Here is a 22,380-nt window from a genome sequence, read left to right as displayed (position 1 = left end):
CAGGGTTTTTTCTTCTATTGAATTGTTAACGAGGGGCTGCTGGGGGTGATTAGCAAGTTCATTGTGTGAACTGTTCACATGTCCTGGTGGTTGAGCTGAGTTCGTTGACCTTTTGCAGGCTGTATTTTTCAGGATTGGTAGCCAGGTTTTGTTGATTTTTAGACTCTCCTCTTTTTTATTGAAATTGTGCTGGTGTTTGTGAATCTCAATGGCTTCCCGGTATAGCCTGGTATAGTGGCTGTTGGTGTTGTCCAGTATCTCTGTGTTTTCAAATAGGATTTTGTGTCCAGTGTGCTTGAGAGCATGTTCAGCTACTGCAGATTTTTCTGGTTGGTGTACTCTTCAGTGTCTTTCGTGTTCTTTTATCCTGGTATGGATGCTGCATTTTGTGGTCCTGATGTATACTTGCCCGCAACTGCATGGTATGCGGTATACTCCTGCGGCGGTGATAAATACCCACAAAAAGGGTCACATCACCCTGGGCACAGAGAGAACTGCTCCTGTCTGTGCTCCTGCACTCTGAAGATGCCGGTCACAGGTGCTGGCGAAACGTTAGGAAACAAAACTTCCAGAACACAGCCACACAGCCTGGAAGACCCACACCAGCCAAGAACAAGGGAGTTTTACTAAAATGTTTTTTCAAACTAGTGGAATCAGGTCATTTGATTATTTGGTGGGAGGTTCCTAAAATAAATCACTGCACCAGTCACCAATGTTCTCTGTATTTTGCTTGTCAATTAGAATATCACTCTCATAATAATGAAATTAGTTTTTTGGGGGAAAGGTTAAGTAATTCAATAATGGAGGTTATATTACAGTTTGTTGTAAGCCGTCCAGAGTCCCCCGTTGTGGGGAGATGGGCGAGGACAAGTCAAATAAATAAATAAATAAATAAATAAATAAAAATAATATATAACTCTTCCTTAAAATGTCATGTTTTATAAATGTAACAAACATAAAATTTTCTCAATGAATAGACACACACATACCCCTACACCTTACCTACATACAAATCAACCCAGAATTCTCACTTGAGCCATAAAGAACCAGGCTCAAATTATCCTACTTAGGACACATTTTGCAAAGACTTAGCTCTCCGGAGAAGGCTCTAATGCTGGGAAAGGTTGAAGGAAAGAGAAGAAGGCAATGATCAACAGCAAGGTGGATGGACTTAGTTGGAAAACCAGATTGTCATGCAGGACCAGGTTAAAGACAGATTGTCATGCAGGACCAGGTTAAAGACAGATCATCATGAAGAAAATCTATGTGGCTGCTAAGAGTCAACACCAACTTGATGGCACATAATCAATCAATCAATTGGTCAACTCATGATCAATGATATTTTATCAAAATCTTAATGATCCATTCTAGGCATTTTTCTGACAAATGTTTATCTTTTTTTTTTATGATAGAAAATTCACATAAGGCTTCTGTACAATGTAAATAAATGCAGATTATTATCCTGAGGTTCAGAAGCTCTTTCTGGTGTGAGTGAAAGCAATATAATAATAGGAATTTACTTTTACTCTTGTGGAAGATTTGAGAAAATCAAGAAAACAGTAAACACACAATCGCCCATAATCATTAGACACGGATGTTACAAAGCTGTACTGCTTATCATGGACATTTTGTTTTTATTTTTGTTTCTAATGTGAGGATAGCCTATATCTATAGAAGGTGCAGGCAGCCTTATTACAGCTGTATGAAGGAATCCCTTAAGAAGAGCAAGAAGAGCAAGGAACTGGACTGGAGGGAAACCTGTGAGCCGTGGGCCTTGGCTTACCCATTCTTGAGATCCTTATCCATCTTTCTCCAATATTACGCATCTGAAAATGGCAGTATTCCATCGACCTAAAGAAGCTGGCTATGATCCACAGTTGCCCATTAAGTGGACCTGCAGGCTAGTTTGCAGTTAGCTCACACATTGCCCTATCTTATTAGATTATTACTTTTATTAGTTTTATTTAGTTATTACTCTCTTATCTATTGACTACAAGCTCTTGCCGTTTTTATGGGAAGGTGAATTGCCTCCTTTACCTTCTCCTCCCCACCTTCAGCTTCATACCCCACAATTAATAATATAAATTAAAGCTTCCTTAAGAGTGCTTTGGCATGCTAAATTGTAGTGGCTCCGAGAAATCCATTAAAGCTATTATGTTAAGATTTATGTGTCATGCTGTGATTATACTATCCTGTCTGGAGATCATACGCAGAAATGCAAATAAAATACATCAATGGATCCCATCTCTCCCTCCGCCCACCTCATATAAACTTACATTTAAAAGAATTCAGCTTTCAAGATGCTCTTTATATCATTCTTTCTCCATTACAAAAGGGAGGAGGAGGAGGAGGAGGAGGAGGAAAACAGGAAGGAGCATCAGCAACAGTGAATTGTTCTGGATTTTCAACTAAATTACACCAGCTTTAAACTAAAGGATACTATAAAGAAGCACATGTTAAATCACAGTAAGCAGCACAGCATTAATTCAGATAACAACTCACTGCCTCTGTGCACAGTAATATTGTAATTATCCCCTATTTAGAACTTTTACAAAAATATTACATATTCAGCCAGATCATGATTCTTGCCATGGAAATTTGACAGTTGTTAGCTGCAACCAGGGGTCAGAACACTGTGAAATGGGGAACAATAATAGATCTTTTCCTCAGTTCTTCTCTACTGGACTCCTCTTCCCAAAAGTGTTTTTTCTAAAGAAGTTCAAGGAAGAGGCATTGGGGAAATTCTTATAGACCTGTATATGTACTATTTATCACAGGCTTAGAAAGCATGTTCTCAGATTCAGGCATAATTGAAGAACAGCCCATCCCACCACAAAATAAGGAAAAGTCCATGTTATTTATTTTCAAAACTACAATGAATCCAAATATGGATTGCTGGCTCCAAACAAAAGGTTGGAACCAGCAAAATCCTTCCATAGATGAAAAGGTTCCTTCTATCCATGGAAACTTGTTTTTCTAGTGTTTCTTCTGGATATGTGTGGGAGAAAACAATCCTATCCAAACAATCATCTTCCTTTGAAGTCCTGTACCTCTCTCAAAAATCAGATTCAGAAGATTGGGTTAATCTTCAAAACAGTGGTCAAGGTAGCCACAGCACTGGGGATTGCAGCAAAAATAGAGGGATTTGAATCTTACTTTGTCCCTTGTCTGCTAGAAGAGGAATGTTCTGAGCAGAATTCCTCTTGGGGATGTTTCTACCAGTAATATAAAATTCTGGATCTGACATCCTGATTTTTAACATGTGTCCATAATGAATCAATTGACCTCTGCAGTCTTACAACCTTGGCAAGCCAAAAGTTACTCTGTTCATTTTTCAACAATATCCATGCACTTCAACAGATATGATTAGCGCTGATGCAGAGCTTGTCTTGCCATTGCCTTCCCATGCTGGGGAGAGTGGTTCCAGTGACACATTAATCCTAGACATGTCTAATGAGACAGTTGCTAGCAATTATAACCTAATGAAGCAGAAGCTGATTGTCCAGATACCCAGAGCTGAGCGTCTCTGACTAATAGATATATGCAGTTCTTTATAAAGATAACCACTTTGTCACATAAAATGGAAGAATTGCAAATTGTACAGATATGAGCCCTTAGATCAGATGCCTATAAGATGGCAAAAATGGAATTAATATAAATACATTTGTGAAAGATCCCATTGACCAGAAAGGTTATTTTGACTTCCTAAAATAGCCTGGGGAAAATGGTTCATGTACCTAACAAAATTCAACAGCTGTTTTGTCCATCTGGCTGCAATTTCTCACATAGGCTATTTCAGCTAAAAGCTAGAAAAAGATATTTATAGAGTTGAATTGCCACTGCAGGATCAAAAGTCATGCAAAAGGCACATAGTAACAAATATATACACAAAGTTCTGCAGAGTTCCTGGGAGCCTAAATCCTGTACTCTGTGGATGATGTCAAAGGATTGTGTTCTGAATAGCTGTTACCCACTGTTTCCATCACCTTTTCACAAGCCAAATAAAGAGGACCATAATTTTCCCTAAGATTGTGTTGCACAATTACATTTGTGTTCAGCCCATTTCTATTATCTGTCAGCTACAGTTTCTTTTATTCCTATTTACCAACCTCAGACTAATTCTTTAAAAATGCCTCTGATAAATGTGTCTTCTATGTAGTCATAATGACCATATCCTTTGAATTGAATAATTCTCTGCAGTCAGATTAATAGCTCTTGTCTTCACTTTTATGACCTCCTGACTTCCTGTCCCTTCTTGTTCTTTGTTTTGCTTTATACCTCTCCTCAAATATCTATATTCTACACCCTGTTTTCTGAAGTGTCCTCTGAAAAAAATAATATCTCACTAGTCCAGAATCTTACTTCACACAGTAAGCAGTCTGTGCAAAGCTTTCTAGAAGGCATTAAGCATGTGTGTCCACCCATGTTTTATGCTGTAATTTTCTGAATATATTGACTCTACTAGTTCAGTTGGGAAGAAAGGAACAGGCATTTAAATATGCAAAGGAGAACAACATTTTGGGGGATTCTTGTAGAGAATTTAAGCACCTCTTGTCTTGCCCCATCTTATCCCATCCTTCTAGAACCAACAGGAAAGTTGTCATGAGTTTATTTCTCTCTTGAGGGTATTTTTCCATGCAGGAAATGGAGGCATCCAGGGCATCTACAGAGTGTTAAGGAGAAATGTAGTAGAAATAAACATTTAGATACATGAAGAAACACAAGGACTCCCTCTGCCATAGCAATGTTACAAGCTCAAAGACCCTATTGAAAGGTGCTCCAAGGAAATTCAAAAGTTCCCTGAGAAAAGAAGAAAAAAAAAGCTTCTTTCAAGTGGAAGACAACTTTCATAAAATAGGACAATTGATTTGAACACCAGCTAGTTTTTAATGGTGTATTTTTAAATATGTTCAACCATCTGTTTTTCTTTAATTAATATCCTTTTTATAGTTATCCACTAGGAGCAATATTCTGTTGGAAGGATGAGATATAAATGTTCATAATAAATAAAACTGTCTTACCCCTGTTGCTGTTTGCCCCATACATGAAATTCAGTAGGTCTTCCTCAGAACACTGATCATTCATAGCTATTGAGAGACCTGTTTTCATGCATTTGGTTAAAGCCATTTAAAGCCAGCCGAACAAGTGCCATTGTCACATCTTATATGGTAATTCTGTGTATTGTGAAGATATATTTTGTGTGTTGTGTTTATTTTTTTTGTCTATACTGTTTATTAAAACTTTTAAACAAGAAGATAAAATAACACAAACTAATATAATGTAAGGAAGAAAAAAGAAAAAGGAAGAACTCAAAGAAAAAGCAAGAAGTGCAAGAAAAGAAAAGAAAAAAAGTTGAAGAAAAGAAAAAAGATATAAAGAAGTGGCTTCCAATATTCTTCACAGCAGTTATGAGTACAAATGTATTTTAACCTCTCTCTCTAAAGTCACATATTACTCTTCTTTCTATAATCTATCCTATCTAATCATTAAAAGCATAAATCAGTTCATTTTATTCATTTTTACGCAAAAAGTCCATAAGAAGCTTCCAGTCACCAATAAATGTAGATAATGTCTTCTTTCTAATCAAAGAAGTCAATTTATCCATTTCAACAAATCTTTCCATCTCTGTGCATATAGTAATCTCTCTGCAGTAATCATATATTGAAATAATCTTCTGTGGCTCCATTAATCCTAAAAGGAAAAGTTCTGGATACAATTGAATATTGATCTTTAAAATCCTCTGGATCAAAGTATGTACAGATAGTCCTCACTTAGGAACCACAACTGAGACTGGAATTTAGGTCATTAAGTGATGTGGTCGTTAAGCAAATCAATGCCATTAGCATCTTCTGCTTACCTTGATAGGTAAAACAATGGGCTCATCACAATCTGGAATCTTGAGGGAAAACAGGGTTAAATATATATCTTAAGGATATCCCAGAACTGATTCTATCAGGAATGGTTAAGGAATGGAAAGCTTAGGAACTGATGTGAATTGACTCCCAAGCTGATTTGTGGAACAGAATGTAATCACACATTCAGAAGTGGATTCCTGATTTCTCCCAATTTTACCAGGCAGTTCTTAATATCAAAAGCATGTGAAAAGAGTTTGCATTTCAGGTTTGGAAATATGCACTTTTGTAGAAAACATATTGAAGGTGTAGAAAAGAAAATTTTGCAACCGAACAACTGAATACAGCTGTTTGGTTGCACAATTTTGCTGCCCAAATTTTGCAACCAAACAACTGAATACAGCCACTAGTGCTAGGTTTTGAACTTGGTACAGAGGAAGAACTGCTTTTGACATCTTGATCGAAGCAAAAGCTTTGTTCACACAGCTGGGTTTCCCTTTTGTTTGCCATGTGAGAGCCTAATTTTTAGCAGTGGCATCATCATCTGTCATCACAGAAACAGATACTTATGCCAGTATCCTGCTGTTCCTGCTCAATTTACAAACCAGAAGAGAAAGTTTCTAAATCTCAGTATTTTACAGTATGGCTGTTTCTTACCATCTTGCAGATTAAAAGGCCATCACATTAACAAGCGTAGGTTTGTTTTCACAGCAGAAAACAGGTGTGTGTTGATTACTTCATCAGCAGGTAGATGGCAGCTGAAACTTTCTTGCTTTGTCTATTGCCGTGGCATAAAGGACAGGGCCTAAAAATGCCAACAAACTGGTCAGATGGAGACTGAGACCTGACTAAGTCATCCACAGGCATGTGACTAAAGTGTGTCTAGTGTGAAAACTCAGCATTGCCTTGTTCAGATTTTATGGTTTTCTAAGTTGTGATGAAGACAAACAGGGTCTTGTGAACATCAGACAAATGTCTCTTCTCGTGAAGGTCCTTTCAGTAAAGCAACTTACCTCCCATAACTATTTCATAGTCAGCCCTGCAACTATACATGAGCAGAGCAAGATTTTTTGCATCTGAGAAGCCAATGGGTGCTGGTTTAGCAGACAATTGGAAAAACAGAGCTTATTAAGTCAGACACTATTATTATTATTATTATTATTATTATTATTATTATTATTATTATTATTATTATTATTTTGACTAGACAGCAGACACTATGTTTTCCAGTAAGTACAATATGGATGTGTGAGTAGGGTTAGGGTGAGAGAACAGCCAACATAAAGAATGGGCTTGTTTTCCTGGTGATCAAATATCAAATATCACAAAGTCACTGTGGTTGCATTGAGTTGGAAGTGGCCTTATTATATTTCTGCTCTGGAACTGTTTGACATTCTTTTGAGATTTTACCTCTACAGTAAAGAGTAAATTAACTTTCCTTAACCATAGAAGCAATGACCATAGTAGAGACAGCATCTACCAAAATTTGGGTTATCATTTGAAAAAATGTCACGACTAGAGAGGAATTGATATGGCTTTTAAGATCCAGTGCCACCATCTGCTTGTTGATAACTTGCGGAGCCATACGTTTGATTATCCAAATATATGTAATGACTTGTGCTAAATATTATGGCTGCATATTACTGAACAATAAGCACTAGTTTAGATGAGGAAAGACCTGGAAATGAGAAACCAGGAATTACATCAGGAGATCAATATTTATTCATTTACTTACTTAAAAATGTATATGTTATTCTTCAGAGCAAGAGAAATCAAAGGACAAGAGGAAAGTTATAGAAGTTCAAAAATATCTTGTATGTTTCTGTTCAAAACAGAAAGCCACCTTACATGAATTCTTGTCCATGAGGATTCTATAACCAGCCAAGTCAGTGGAGCCAGTCTGAGGATGCTTCATAGCCCTACAGTTTGGTGGGTCATCCATCTGCATGAAACTGCAGTTTCTCAGCAGTGTTATTTGCCATCATCCACATCTAGCATATTTAGCCAAATTTGCCACATAGGTAAAGCTATCAAAGCAAATATCCAGTCAGACTCTTGGCAATCTATTATACAATGTTGCTTGGGTTTTGCTTTGTGAAAAATGGAAATAAAACACTTAGCACTGCAAAGCACTTTTTGGGAAGGAAAAAAAAAGCCCTTTTCTCTAATGAAAACTTAGGTTCTGAAAAATACATAAAAACCTGTAGGAATTCTACTGGTAGCTCTAAATCCTCAGACAAAGAAGATTTTCCTGGCCTGTCGTTTCTTATTCTCCAACAGCATCGGTAAGAAAGAGGATGGATTTAAATTAATAAAGCTGGGTGATGATTGTGGGGAAGGGATATAAATATACAGCAATTACTGAAATGTAGTGGGATGAGTAGCTGTGCTGGAATGCTAACAGTGGTACCTAAAAATGGTATTGAATTGGCTTAAGATGAAAATCAATAGAGAAAGCTGACTCTTTGAATAAACTTCTCCAATGGGAATGAAATGTAGTGTTCTCGCTATATATACCTATTTAATTAATTAAATACAACGCTGCTTTAAACTTGAATTTAATATCAATAACAGCTTCCACAACCTGGTCAAATCAATGGCCAGGCCAACTAGAGATGACAAGTCTATCATTCAATGTATTTCGAAGGCACCAAGTTAGAAGGTGGATCTATTTCATATTTATGAAATTATTCTGGTACATGGCCTGAATATTGTACGTGCATATTTAAACCATAATTGCACTGAATGAGAGTGTTCATCTGTTTTACCCATCACATTAAGCCATATTTAAATTTAATAGTCCTACTCTGCATGGTCTTACAGAATTCACTGTGCCAAGTGAAATTAACCAATTATGGTTTAGCATGTTGTATGAACCAGATCTCTATAATTTTGCCCTTCTCGAGTTAGAGGATGTGGTAAGAAGATAAATGGAAAAACATGAAGAGAAGCTCAGTACCTACTAAGCTATCTGAAAACATACAGTACTTAAGTGTGTTTTTGTTCTATAACATTTATACAGACCATCTGTAACTAAAAATGAAACAAAAATCCCCCCTCCCATTTTAACATAAAATAAATAGGTGACTGTCAAAATTACTCTTAATCAGTTCTGTTGTTAATACTTTCCTAAATCTTAATAAAGTAGTGGCTGCTCAAATTAGTTTCCCATTTGCTCATAGCATGATATAATTTGGTAATTCAGAAGAGCAACAACAGGTCTAATCATAATGCTCTTTCAGAAATATTCCTTATAGAAATTAAGTGCTTGCTCCTAAGTAATAACTCAGGATGGAACATTTGAGTGCTATGGCTCATATCCACCAAAATATTTTATTCCTGACTAAGGAAGGCAATGAAATAAAAATTGGAAATAATTTCAGTCAAGACAGCACTTATGTAAATGCTAATTTTTATAAAGGGAGCTTCCTAAGACATATGTTTAAGTTGAAGTGGGGTAAATCAAATTGGGTGTTGGGTGATCAGAAATGAATATACAAGAAAATTGTGTGTTTCATAATGGACCTATTAGATTAGAATATGTTAATGTGCTAATAAATCCCATTATTTCCACTAAAAATAACTGAATCTCAAATGAAGTGATGATTACAGAGCTACATAGAGTGGTATGTAGTCAATAAAGTTATTGGAAGGTATACAGTTTCAAATTGAATTCACTGGCTTTGAGATTTGCTGGGAAGCCACAATTAATTTTTGTATGAAAATAAAATCTAGATTACTTAAAATAAGGGAATTTTTCACTAAATCAAATCAATTTTGTTTTGTAAACAACTACTTACCTGAAAACCATTAACTTCCTATAAATATTCTATTCCCAACAGCATGTTGTAATTTTAAATATCATGACTTGTGAAAATTATACCTAGTCCCCATATTGTAGATTTTAGGTAAGAACATTTGAATTCCTGTGAAAAGTGAGGTTTCCATGGATTCCTTGTTTGGACATTCAATCAAAACATTACTTCAAGAAGGTAAACTGCAACATTAAGAAGAAGAAAAAAATCCTGCTTCTTGTGGATCTTCAGTTCTCTTCCTTTCATCATTCTTAATTTTAGAAAATCATATTACCAAACATCATCTATGGGAAGAAAATAACACAACACAAAAATAAAATATTACATTATCAAAATAGAGTTGAATGATGTCAGAATAGAAAACTGCATCTTGTTTCAGTAATTAGATGCCAAGGTGCTCAGAGATGATGATATCACCCATTAGCAGACTAACAGACCGTTCCTATAAATGATGTCATAAAAGTTGCATAGCAACCTTTTCACTTTAACAGAATCTGAACTGGTAATGACTTAATAGAAACTGGATCTGAAACCTAACCAGTTGTGGTTAGTGCAGGGAAAATGTACTATAGCAGCTGCTGAAAAGGAAAATTCCATATTAGTTTTTACAGGAAAGAGAATAAAGTTGCCATGATCACAATGTATTTGGATAACTCTACGTTATAGGAACATTTGGAATATTGTGTACAGTTCTGATGACTTTATCTTCAACAGGATAAGCACATAGCAAAAACTACAGAAAAGGTGATTAAATACTTATTGTTTTGAGCATGTTTCTGTTTAAGGCTTTTTATTTTCTGAAGCAACTAAATAGTACATGACAGAGATTTATAACAATGCATAGCATAGAGCATGTGGATAGAAGGAAAGATTTCTCTTGCTTTCAGAATACTAGAATTCTAAGTCACCCCATTAATTCAAAGGACAGGGCATTCTGGAAAGACAAAATGCCATCTTCACAAAATACATCGCTTAGAAAAGTCAACTCCATCCAGGCAATAGCCACATTCAGATGGTAAGTCTGCTACTGGCTAAGAGATGGCTAAATTTTCCTGATCAAGAATTTGCCATTAAACATTACTTCATCTTTCTTAATGCTGCCCAGTTACCCCTCTCAGCATGATTTTTCTGCAGGGTCCTCCCTTGCATTTCTGTTTCCACTTGCTTTCTTTTCCCCTCTTTCTGGGGAAAATCCCACTTCTTGTACCACTAATATGCCAGTAGAATAGGAAGGGAGAGAGAACTGGGTCCATTCATAGCAATGGTAAATCTTGTGCTTCACTGGGAAGAACACCCTTGCATCAGATTGGCCATTGCGGGAAATAGGCTAGATTGATCTCTGCAATGCTTCATCACAGCCCTCTCTTCTTATATTTTTTGTGCAGAGGTGTTTCCTGGCCTTAGCCCAAAGTCTTCCCCAAAACAGAAATGTCCTGATAAATATTTGTCTCCATATTATATTCCTACTGCAACCAGACATTACCTTTAAAATAAAATAACATAAAATAGGCCAGCAAAAAAGCCTCAGATATGTTCTTCAGAGTCTTCTGACATGATTTATAAATTCATAAATATATAAACACTGTTCATCCTAAAAGCAATGCAAGTTTCTAGCTTCTGATTCATGCTTTTCACCTGCTTTTTATTAAACTTGCAAAATGCTTTTGAATTTTTTGCATTGAATATACTATTGCTACTTCTATTTTTTCCATTGTTGCTATTACTGCTATTAATAAGCCTATTCCAAATTACAAAATTCTTTTCTAGCTTTTAATTGCTATAGTATAATTCCTGAGGTTTTTTTGACGACTGTGTCCATGAAGTCTGACACAGACTTTTCAGAAAGAAAATGTATCATTTTATTAGTCTGAAGAGCAAAGGTCAAGCAAACTGGAGCCTGAAGGGTACATGTAGACTCCTGTCCCCCATCCTGTCTTCCCCTTATTGCCTAAACATAGTAGCAACAACATCTCCTGTCATTTTGAGCATGGAATTGCAGCAAAAGCTACAGGAAGCCCTAAAACAAGTCTAACACCACAATAACAGCAATGACCACTTTCAAAAATCCTGTTTTCCCAACACATAGGAAAACAGCAGCAACAAAAAATCCTTGCCTTATCCACATGCATCATATGATCCTATACCCTTCGCATTATCATCCCTCCCACTTCAGTCTTTGGTTCCTTAAAAAAAGTTCAGTGTAGTTTTTGACCATCAAAAGGGCTAGCAGGATCTCAAGAACTTCTTACTCATTTTCCTCTGTGGGAGCTAGACTTTTCCTTTATGCTGTCGTAGGCATAAACAATTGATCTAAGTGCATTTAGATAATCACATATGCATTTTACAATCAGTATCCCAAAAGAATCTGCCCTACTTCAGATAATGAGCATTCCTTAAAAAAACAACAAAAAAAACTAGTGTTTTAACTTTTTAAAAACTATACCACATTTTTTCCAGGTAGAAGGGGAGAGAGCATTCTCCAAAAACTTTATCCAAAATATTGGCACACAATGCCCAGTGAAAGTGACAATGACAACATTTGAGAAATCTGAAGAACATCCCATTCTTATTTCTCCACTGAATCAAATTACCAGAAAAGTCTCTTTAGAGTGTGGGAAAAATGCTACCCCTACTAACAACCTTGCAATCATCAAATAACAGTACCATAATAATTATTGTTTTATTTATGGTCAAAGTTCAAAAAGAAAAGGAAGTCAAGTACAGTAAAATACAATAATTCAATTCAACAATAGCAACAACAGTAACCACCCAGTAAAGGAAGCGCCTTAAAAGACCACAAGTCCAGGTTGAAATCCAATGCTTGATACAATTTTGAACAGACCTCAGCTCCTTTCACAGAAATAGTAAAGGACTGATTCTCTAAGAGAAAATACATAACCTCATTTACAGGCCAGCCTAAGAATATCAGTCTTCCATTTAAGAAAGAGTGGAACAGGGAAAAAGAGAGGTAGAAGAGAGGACTTTTTGCTCATTATATTGCTATTTGTTAGTCCACAGGATAAAAGCTGCAAAGAGACACTTGGACTTCCAGGAGTACACACAATTTATCTTCTGGCTGAACTGAGTGCCAAAACTTAATGGAAAGATATTGTCAAGCCCCACACAGCTGGATAAAATCAAATGAGCAAGATTTCAGTAAGATACTTTTAATGTTCATTAGGGTTAATTACAGAATCCTGGAACTAGAAGAGGAATTTCCTCCTTTATATGAGTTAATTAAGGTGGAGTGTCTTTGAATGATTTGAAACGTTTCGTCCTGGATTTCTCTCCACCTGGGCTAACTTGCCATTTATGAGATAAGCTGTCAACTGACTCACCCCTTATCTTTTGATTGCTTATGTCTGCTTTCTTTTCCAGTCCTTTCCTAGTCTCCTCACAATCTCCTAGATATCAAAGGTTTTAACTATTTTGTGCTACCCAAAAGCGATGCCCAATAAAATAGTATTTCTTTATATTATAATTTCCACAATCATGTAGCATATCTTGATAAATAGCCTTGCATAAGATAGTATGTTATGTTGTGAATCAATAAATATTTCTAATGCTACTATAGTAGAGCTGGCAGTGGTTTATGAACCAAGTTGGAGATTGGTCTGTAGGATATGTTGGCTGCTTATGTGCTCCTTGCATAGAATCTTCAGTACAATAGAAATGAAATTGTCTAAAGCATCTGACTGTTGATTTCATGGCTGAATTTGTGAATGGAACAAGGCTGGAGATTACTGTTCCTCAAGAAATTTGGTAGTTGTATCCCATCATGGGTGCAACACAATAAGCTTTTAAATAGCAGCTATGTTCTTTTTTGTTAACTGACTGCACCAGGGACAAGCTGAGACTTCTGGTCTTAAAGAAATGCACATCAATCATATAAAATCTAGGAGAGAGCCTTATGCAGTTAGATGTGAGTATAGTTCTAAGTTTTTTGTTTAAAGTTCTTGATTTAAAACACAAATTGCACTTTAGCTGGAAGCTTGTAATTAATATTCTGACACCCCTCCCCTTCTTTTCTTTTTTTAAAAAAGGTTATAGCTAACAAAGATCTGGTGATTATTCATTTATATCAAGAAGTGCCAGTTCTCTTTTAAAATGTGCAGGCTTTGCAAGTTTAAAGATGATAAGTGAGCCTGTAAAATATAATTTTTAAAGGTAGTGGTCCTCCCCCCACCCTTTGAAATATAATCACTGTAGTGCTTCTGCTACAGATAATCAAACATCCTGCCTCTGGCAAATTTTGATAGGGCCTATCAGCTTTTAATGGTCAAATTTATTTTTCTGAGAAATAGCAAGCAAAAGAATGCATTGTGCATGAAACTAAACTATTAAAAACAAAATATATTAAATGGAATCTAAGAAGGACTTAGACTTGTGATTACCTTACCAGAATTAAAATGAAATTTAGAGAAGGAACAATGTAGTAGCATGATTGTTGAAGTAAGAAATGGTAAATTGTCATCATTCATAAATAATACTTTAAAGGTGAACTGTTTGGATAAATCCAGATAATCCCTAACAACATAGCATACAATAATTCTGATTAGGTTATATGAGTGTTGTATAACATAACTTTGTACACAGTGCAAAATTAGCTGCAAAATTAGGCTACATTTTCTTCAAAGCTTATTCCAAGCAACCCTGGGAAGGTAAATTATGTTATGCTAACAAAATGAATGCCCAGGAGAAATGCAATTTAAGAAGATAAGAACATAAAAAGATCCCTGCAGGGTCAGGCCACAGGCCCATCTCGTCCCGCCTTCTGTGTCATATATGGGCCAGTTGGATGCACTTGGGAAGTTCACAAGCCTGGATTGGGGAACAAGAGCCCCTCCCACTTTTGTTCCCAGTAACTAATGTTTAAGGCATGCTGCCTATGATTGAAGAGGCAGCAAATAGCCATAAGTATTAATAGGCAAGGACAGTCTGAAGCTCCATGAACTTGGCCAGTTTCCTTTTAACATCATCCCAATTGCCTGCCACTTGCAAGGGAAGACATTTTTCTTTGTATATGTTAACTAAGCCTTTTCCTCCTTCCTTCTACAGGTCCAATTACTGTAATATTTCCTCATATTAGGAGAGCTGCTGCAGCTCATTATCCTTTTCAAGACCTTTTTGTACTTTTCTAGCTCTATAATATCTTTCTTAAGGCGTGATAAGCTGAATTCCAGGTCGGGGTTAGAGTGCGGTCTCGCTAGATTTGTGTAAGGACACTATTATATATCCCTACATTTCATAATGTTACTTAAGAAAGAGCATAATGGATGTGATGATGAAAATGAAGATGATGGTGAAATGTAATAATGTTTGAAATGTCAGCTTGCTGGAAAAACAAGCCCTGAATGTGGTGCATGAGAAAATAGCCTGGATAAAATTTGATAGCTCTTTAATAGACTATCCTCAAAACAATGATAGTTATGCCAATCTCAGACTTCCCCTTCCTCCACAGATCTTGAGGGATGGTGGCGTAAATAACCTAGTCTAATAAGTACAATCTTGAAAAGCAAACCACAGAATAGTTACTCCAAAGTAGGTAGCACTTGCATGACTATGTAGAAGTGACACAACTTTACTAAAGAAGCATGCATTAAGGGGAAGGGGTGGCCAAGTTATTCTCCTTTTGGGAAGTGTAATGGATTAGCTCTGTACAAACAGTATTGCATATAGAGTTGTAGGAATGATCAAGTTTTTCTCATAACTGGTTCCTTTAATCCAAAACCAAAGAAGTTGATTTTCATGGCATATCTTTTCTGATGAATTGTCTCAAAGGGAACAAGCATATCTACAAACTTTAGCAGAAAAAAAATAAAAAAGTGTATCTGTTGGGTGGGGGAGGAAGCTTAGGAGTGTGTGGAAATGTTCATGTAATTTCTGTCTATGACTTCTTGAAGCAGTTGTGTCTTTTCCTGGGGTTGTGTGGCTGCTCTCTGAAGCTCTGGCACAATCCTAGCAAAGACACAGCTGCTTTAAGGAGTCCCAGGAACATGCTAGTTATGAGCCCCAAGTGCTCAAAAATACCTGTTTGCCTTTGATTCTGAAACACTATGAAGTTCTAGTATGCATAATAATATGAAAAAATGTTTTGCAAAAGTAGTTATGACCATAAAATATAGAGAAATATATATATATGAAAAGACAAATGTCCATGTGATAGAAAGAAAGGTTGAGGGTGAGGAGTTAAGGTAGAGTGAGGAAACTGTGGGATCCAGAGATACTGTTGAACTACAATTCACAGCATCTCCTACTATTGTCCATATTGGGTAAAGCTGTTGGGAACTGTAATTCAGCAGCATCTAGGAAGCCCTAATACTCTATTCCTGAATTAATATATGTAAATTAAAGTCTCAGTCTTCTAAGCATTTCCCTTGATGTAAATCCCATAGGATTTGATGAGATGTATATCAAAGTAGACATTACCCTGTTTGACAGCTTTATTTTCTGTAGCACTCTAAAGTTTGGATGATACTAGAAAATAAGCAATGACCTGTTTATCATTCAAGCTTCCCAAGACTTGAATATGACTTTTTAAAAAATAACTCAGCTATACCCAGATGTTTCTTCAGTTATTTTGTGATTACCTGGTGGTATCTACTAACGTATCAAGTAACAGCCCTCCAAAAATGTGAGTTTTACATTAATCTTTATTACATTATCATCCTTTACAACATTTAGCTTTAATAATTATTATATTTTTCTACCCTCTATTCACATAGTGCAGATTTAAAGTAGTGATCCTAAAAGAAGGGACTGGGAAAGGGGAACAGTAGTTACATTGTATATGGACTAAAAAGTATGATCAAATCTTTTGTTATTTCTGGTCTTGAATTCCAGATGACAGAATTCGAATAAGAGGAGGAAGACTCAGTGGGGGCAGAGAGAAGAGCACCTTAGCACCTATAAGGTTGGATGCTGTTCAAATGTTTGAAGGGGAAAAAAGACATTGACTTAAATAAGTGGCATTGTGATGAACTAAACGGAGTTCTGCTGATATTTATCAGTAGTGATCTTGCCCCATGGATTTTCTGTGATCTGTGCTTTAGCAAGCTGTTAGCTGTGTCCAGCAGCTGGCCGGTGAAAGAACCTCATCAGCAACAGATGAACAATAATTCCATTGTCATGTACCCTCCTGTGCATTAGCTGGGCAACAGGACGCTATAGCAGCTGGTCAGACAAAAGGAACGGTTTTGCATTCCAGCAGCTAATTGGGCATTCTCATAATATATGCTCCCAACAAAGTGACAGTCTCTCTTTCTCCACCACCACCACCAAACATACTATTTAAATAAATAGGAGCAAATGCATCAGCACGGATTCAGAGCAACCCATCTTGAAACATGTGCTCCTCAACATTATTCAGGAAAATTTAGAAAATAAGGATTTGGGAGAGTTATTGGTGAATGATTGTGAACACTCAGGGATGATTTACATGGTCTTAATACAGATTTTCTTTCTTTTTCCTTTTTCCTTTTTTTTCCTTTTTGGTGCCCACTTTATTTCACTATTCATTTTTTGCCCAGAATTAATTATGAAAGGGGCGGGGGGAGACTAAAACATGCAGGTGGCAGGTGGTTTTTCTCTAGCCTCAAATTACATCATTGAAACAGGCACTTCTCAGTTTAAATATTCTGCCTCAAGGGCTTATTATTCTGTGGTGTTCATTATAATGTTTTAACCACTGGAAACCTATTCCCTGAAAGCTCCATAGAAATGAGCAAGAGATATGCTCAGGATGAACAGGCATCCCAGCAGATTTTGCAAACCATCAGGAAAGATTTTCAAGAGTAAAAATGACAATGAAAGTTATGAAGCCAATTATATTAATATCTGCCTGGAAGACTTTGCCTAAACTCTAGTCCCCAGCTTCCTGCTATGTTTTTCAATTTTCATTATATTTCTGTATATTTTGAATTCTTCATCCATTTTTCTTCTTTTGTCAACCCAGAAGTGCACAATCTGAGCCCCCAGAGCTGCAATTGACCCCTAGAGCTTCTGAAAATAAATGCAGCCAAATTTTTCTCAAATTTCTCATACACAGGAACAATGTTATTAACTGGGCTTCTTCAATTCCACTCAACTTAAATTTAATTTAACTAAAATTAAAGTCACATTTAGTGTTTGTCCTTGTCATACTCACTTCTTTGCAGTGATGCAATTTTGCATACTTTTTGGAGTGAGGTCTCTGGCATGCCGAGCAAAGACCTAGTGTGGCCTTCAGCTTGAGGGAAGAAGTGTATTCCTGACTCAAACTATTCAACAACGCTAGCAAATTATGCTTTTTGCTATCTTTCATGAAAACTTTAGCAGGTAATGAGGACATCCTCTCCCTGGTTGCACTCCAGATTTTGTTTTGCCAGTTTCTTTTTCAGCCACTTTGCCTACAGCTAAACAAGCAACTGAGCAAGCAAATAAAAATGAGGTCTTATGACACTATCCCCAGCTTACGTTGCCTCAGTAAGCCACTATTAGTTGTGTTGAGTCTATTTGGGTGAGTAGTAAAGGTGAAAAATTGGTGGAGCCTGGCTGAAAACTGCTGTGTCCCTTGGAATCTTACTAGTTTTTCTGACAGAACATCAAACTGGATTCACAGTCTGGTATAGCTCCAGTGGCACACTGCCTTCGACAAATGCTGAAGCCATTCATAGTCAGTACACAAGGCAGTGTGGTCTTTGTTCTAGTTCCAGGGGGCCATTTTGCTGTCAATGAGACTATGAAAGGGACATTATTCTCTAGAAAAGGGGAAAGTGTCACAATCGTGCAACATGTTATGTTATGTTAAGATTATGGAACTTGGAAAACAATACTATGCTATCAGAAGAATAGCACTTCATAATAATACAATGAACAAATGTTGAAAAGTTTCATATATTTTTAAATTTTATTTTCCATTTTTTCTGATTTGGATTTTAATTTTTATTTCTAACTTGATTTTTATGGAATGATTCTTGATGTTTTATGGAGCCTATTGTTCAGTTTTTTTGTATGCTTTCATAATTATGAACCAACTAGAGTAATTTGTCTGCATATAAGTACTTTCACACGGACTTATTCTATCCTCTAACTTTAATAGAAACAAAGAAACAAGAAGTCCAGCTGGAAAATGTTATCCTTTTTTTTTAGTTAAAACTCACCAAGCAGAGAATTGAACTTTTTCAAGAAAAAGTTTACCAGTAATTTAAAAGCAGTATCTTTCATAACTGATACAGCTATTATAATATTGATGTTTGCTTAACTACAAAAGTCTTATAGCAGTAAGACTTAATGTATGCAGTCTGCTTTAGGGAAAGCAATTACACCATCTCTTTCAGTAGAATCATGATTTGTTGTGGTATTGGCCTGGTTCTAAACATATTTACTTATAAATAAACTCAGTTTAAATTCTGTTAAACAAAATATGTTTTGGATTAGGTTTTTGGTAAGTTAAAATCTTGGTTCCATCACAGTCATTGAAACATTACTGCCTGAATGATAAAACTATCACTCATAAAGAACTTTGTGCTATCAGGCAGAACAGAACCTCAAAAAGCATTTTGTCCTATTTAAAAGTATGAGCTTCTGCTGGCTAACCTTTGACAGCTATGCATCACATTTAAACAACAAAGCTGATTAAATGTCATCTACCCATTTTCTCACTAGAGGCACAAATGACCAGGCTCAAATTATCCTACTTCATACACATTATATAAAAACCTGCCTCTCTAGAGAAGGCTCTAATGGTGGGAAAAAGTGGGAGGAAAGAGAGGAAGAGGATGACCAGCAGCAAGGTGGATGGACTCAGTTCCAGTGGCAATGGTGCACTGCTAAAAGACCTGAAAGACTAGATTAGGGACAGATCATCATGGAGAAAATCTATCTATGTGGTTGCTAAGACTCAACACTGACTTGGTGGCACATAATAAATCAATTGATTTTTGTTAGGATAAAGCACTCAACTGATAGGTACAAAACTAAAAGAACCATGCTAACGAGAAATTTCAAGGAAGTAGATAAGTTATTCTGGGGGAAGAGAACATTCTGTAACTAAGAAATAAAATGCGCTGTGTAATCCTTCTACCTGATTTGCTAATTTCTATATGTGGGATCCTTGCAACTGAAACAGAATTCTATCTACTACAGAGCAGTGTGGTCTAATGGAGACAAGGTGTCTCTTGAATAGAACCAGTAAGACTGGACTCAAATTCTCTGCAGCTGTAAATCCACATTAGTCCCAAGGGACCACATGCCTTTCCAGCATGTTGCTAGGGAAATATGTCCTATGAATTAGTGGAATGTCTGAGTAAACATGGGTAAGATGGTTGTGCAAACCATGAATCTCATTAGTGACAATTACAATTGAAAAGTCTACACATTCAGGTCTGGGATGGAAAACCAATGCAATCCACTAAACCTGGCAGGGCTTTCATTGCAAAGAAAGAAGGAAATGATAGATTTTATAGTGAATTTCCTTACTGTTGTTCTCCTAAGTATTATCCCAAGAAGTAAAACATTTAGGGCAGCACTTGTGGACAGAAGGAAGTGCAGAAGAGTCTCCAAATTTATCAAGGTTATATTTTGAAATAAATCAATTATTGTATATTACTGCCGAAGGGAGGTGCTAAGTCAGGAATCTATAAAAGTTACCTAAGTGCACTGCTGATATCCCTTCCAAGATCACTGTGCAGCAAAATTGGCAATCACACAGAGCTAAAGTATAACATATAATTTAGTTCTCAGGTGACATGGCTCAGAAAATAGAATGTTCAAAAATAATGTTTGGCTAAGTCATATATCAATTTTCTGGTCTTTTAAGGTTTCACACTACACTTGTGTAAAACAGATTAGATAAGCAGTATTTCAGTCTTTACAGCTATGACTGGGATTCAAGGTTCTTTTGTCCAGGCTCTGAAATTTTGGGTTTTCTATCTTTCTACTTCCAGATTGTGCACCCAGACATTTTTCCCAAAATCCAGAAGATTAATCTATTTCCTACTTTTTGGTTTATCCCAGGGCAGTCTATAACAGTTACAAATGTAAAATGCAATACATTGAAAAATTAATGTAATTATCAAGACAGTCATTAACATAATTAATTTTATGTTATTAAAAATTAAAATCTTGGTAAAGAGAAGCAATTTAACCATCTTTCTAAATATTGGGCCAAACATACCTCCCTAGAGAGCACGTTCCATAGCTTGGGAGCCGCACAAGAGAAAAGCCTTTCTAGCATAGCTGATATCAGCCATCTGGTAGCCAGGCATCTTAAGAAGGCTTTTTCCTGATGATCTGAGTAACCAGGCAGCTTCATAGCTTCCTGCCTCCTGAAGATGCTACTGCTTGTGAAGTAAGTGGAATTGAGAGAGAGTGACTGCCCAAAATCACCCAGCAACTGAGAGTGAGCCAGAGTCTCCCTGGTCCTAATCCAACACCTTAACCAGTATGCCATACTGGGTCTCTACTTACCGTCCCATAACCTTGAGAGCTACCAGCTGGAAAGAATCCATGTGAACTGGACAGGTGTTTGCAAAGTTATTTCCTTATGATCTGTGCCAACATTAGAAACCAACTTAAAACAAATATAACCAACTTCATCTGCAAAGAATGCTGAAAATTACTCAGTGTGAGTTTCCAATATTCCAGTTTCCCTCTCCTGACATCTTGATGGAGATGCTGCGTAGTGTAGAAAACCACAGCATTCCTGTTCTGCCCTGATGCAATGGAGAAGTAAGCCCCCTTTGCTACGCCCACTGATGCAGAACACAAATAGGCCTGAAAGAGCACTCTGCTCCATGTTTGGTCTTATTTCTCAGACAGCCTTCCATTTGTGCTCCAACCTTTTACCTATCCACTGCATTGCTCTCAGCTTCTGGTATTTTCAGACACAGCACAAAAAGCTGTGGTAATTCCAGCAAACTTCTATACATGTAGAAGAGTATCTGAATGCTCCTGTTGGAAGTCTCATTGAATTATATGTTTTTGTATGCTTATTTTTGATTGGCAGAACAAAAAATGGAAAATAAAGCCCAATTCTCTCACTTCCCCGTTTTTCTCTCTCTTTCCTCTTCATTTCTGTATCACCCAGCATTCATTTACTTACTTTCTCTGACTCCTGACTTTATCACCTTAATTTCTAAGTGCATTAGCATATCTGAATAATCATCAGGGATAATTTACTTATTTATGCAAATTTGTTATAGTCACCCAACTCCAATGGACTCTAATTATTGATGGGCTATTATCAATAGAGACTTTACCCAGTTTTTTTAAAAATTATTATTAAAGAAAGTACATTCACTTCATCAGGATTCTTTGTTTGTTTAAGGTATAAAGTTTTGTGATGCTGTATGGTCTGAGTATATGACTTGAACATTTATTCTTTTGCTGTTGATGATGTGCAAAAAAAAAAAAAAATCCATTAAGGGAACATGTACAGAAGGCTTAAGTAGAGCATATCATGAAAAGGAAGCTCTAGTCTGAAAACTGACAGTGAAAACTGATAACGTGGGAGTATATCTAAATCTAAAACCACCCTGTATTGCTAATAGGGCTTAAAATGAATATGAAACTACTGATTCCAGTGACAGATTTTTGCAACAAAGAGGGTTACCCAGGAAGGGTAAGGAGGGTTTGTTTGTTTTTTTAAGGAGAGTATCAGTAAAAAAGGGTGCTGTATTCATAATCTTAGATTAACTTGGCCACTTCCCAATTGCTAAGAAAGAGGAACAGAG

General features: G+C 36.5%; 1 long non-coding RNA gene across 1 annotated transcript in view; it reads right to left on the bottom strand.

Moving 5' to 3' along the window:
- The window catches only part of LOC112540961 (uncharacterized), a 32,253-nt gene extending 11,228 nt beyond the window's left edge, over positions 1 to 21,025 (bottom strand). Inside the window, exon 1 of the long non-coding RNA XR_003084999.2 lies at positions 20,823 to 21,025. This is a non-coding gene — a long non-coding RNA (uncharacterized LOC112540961). The remainder of the gene's footprint in view (positions 1 to 20,822) is intronic.
- Positions 21,026 to 22,380: the final 1,355 nt, after the last annotated feature.

This window comes from Python bivittatus, unplaced genomic scaffold, assembly GCF_059951505.1.
Source record: "Python bivittatus isolate LINGU-HERP-01145 unplaced genomic scaffold, Pbiv_v1 ctg000020_np1212, whole genome shotgun sequence".
In the NCBI taxonomy this organism is placed as follows: Eukaryota; Metazoa; Chordata; class Lepidosauria; order Squamata; family Pythonidae; genus Python; species Python bivittatus.
This window is presented reverse-complemented; position numbering and strand designations above follow the sequence as displayed.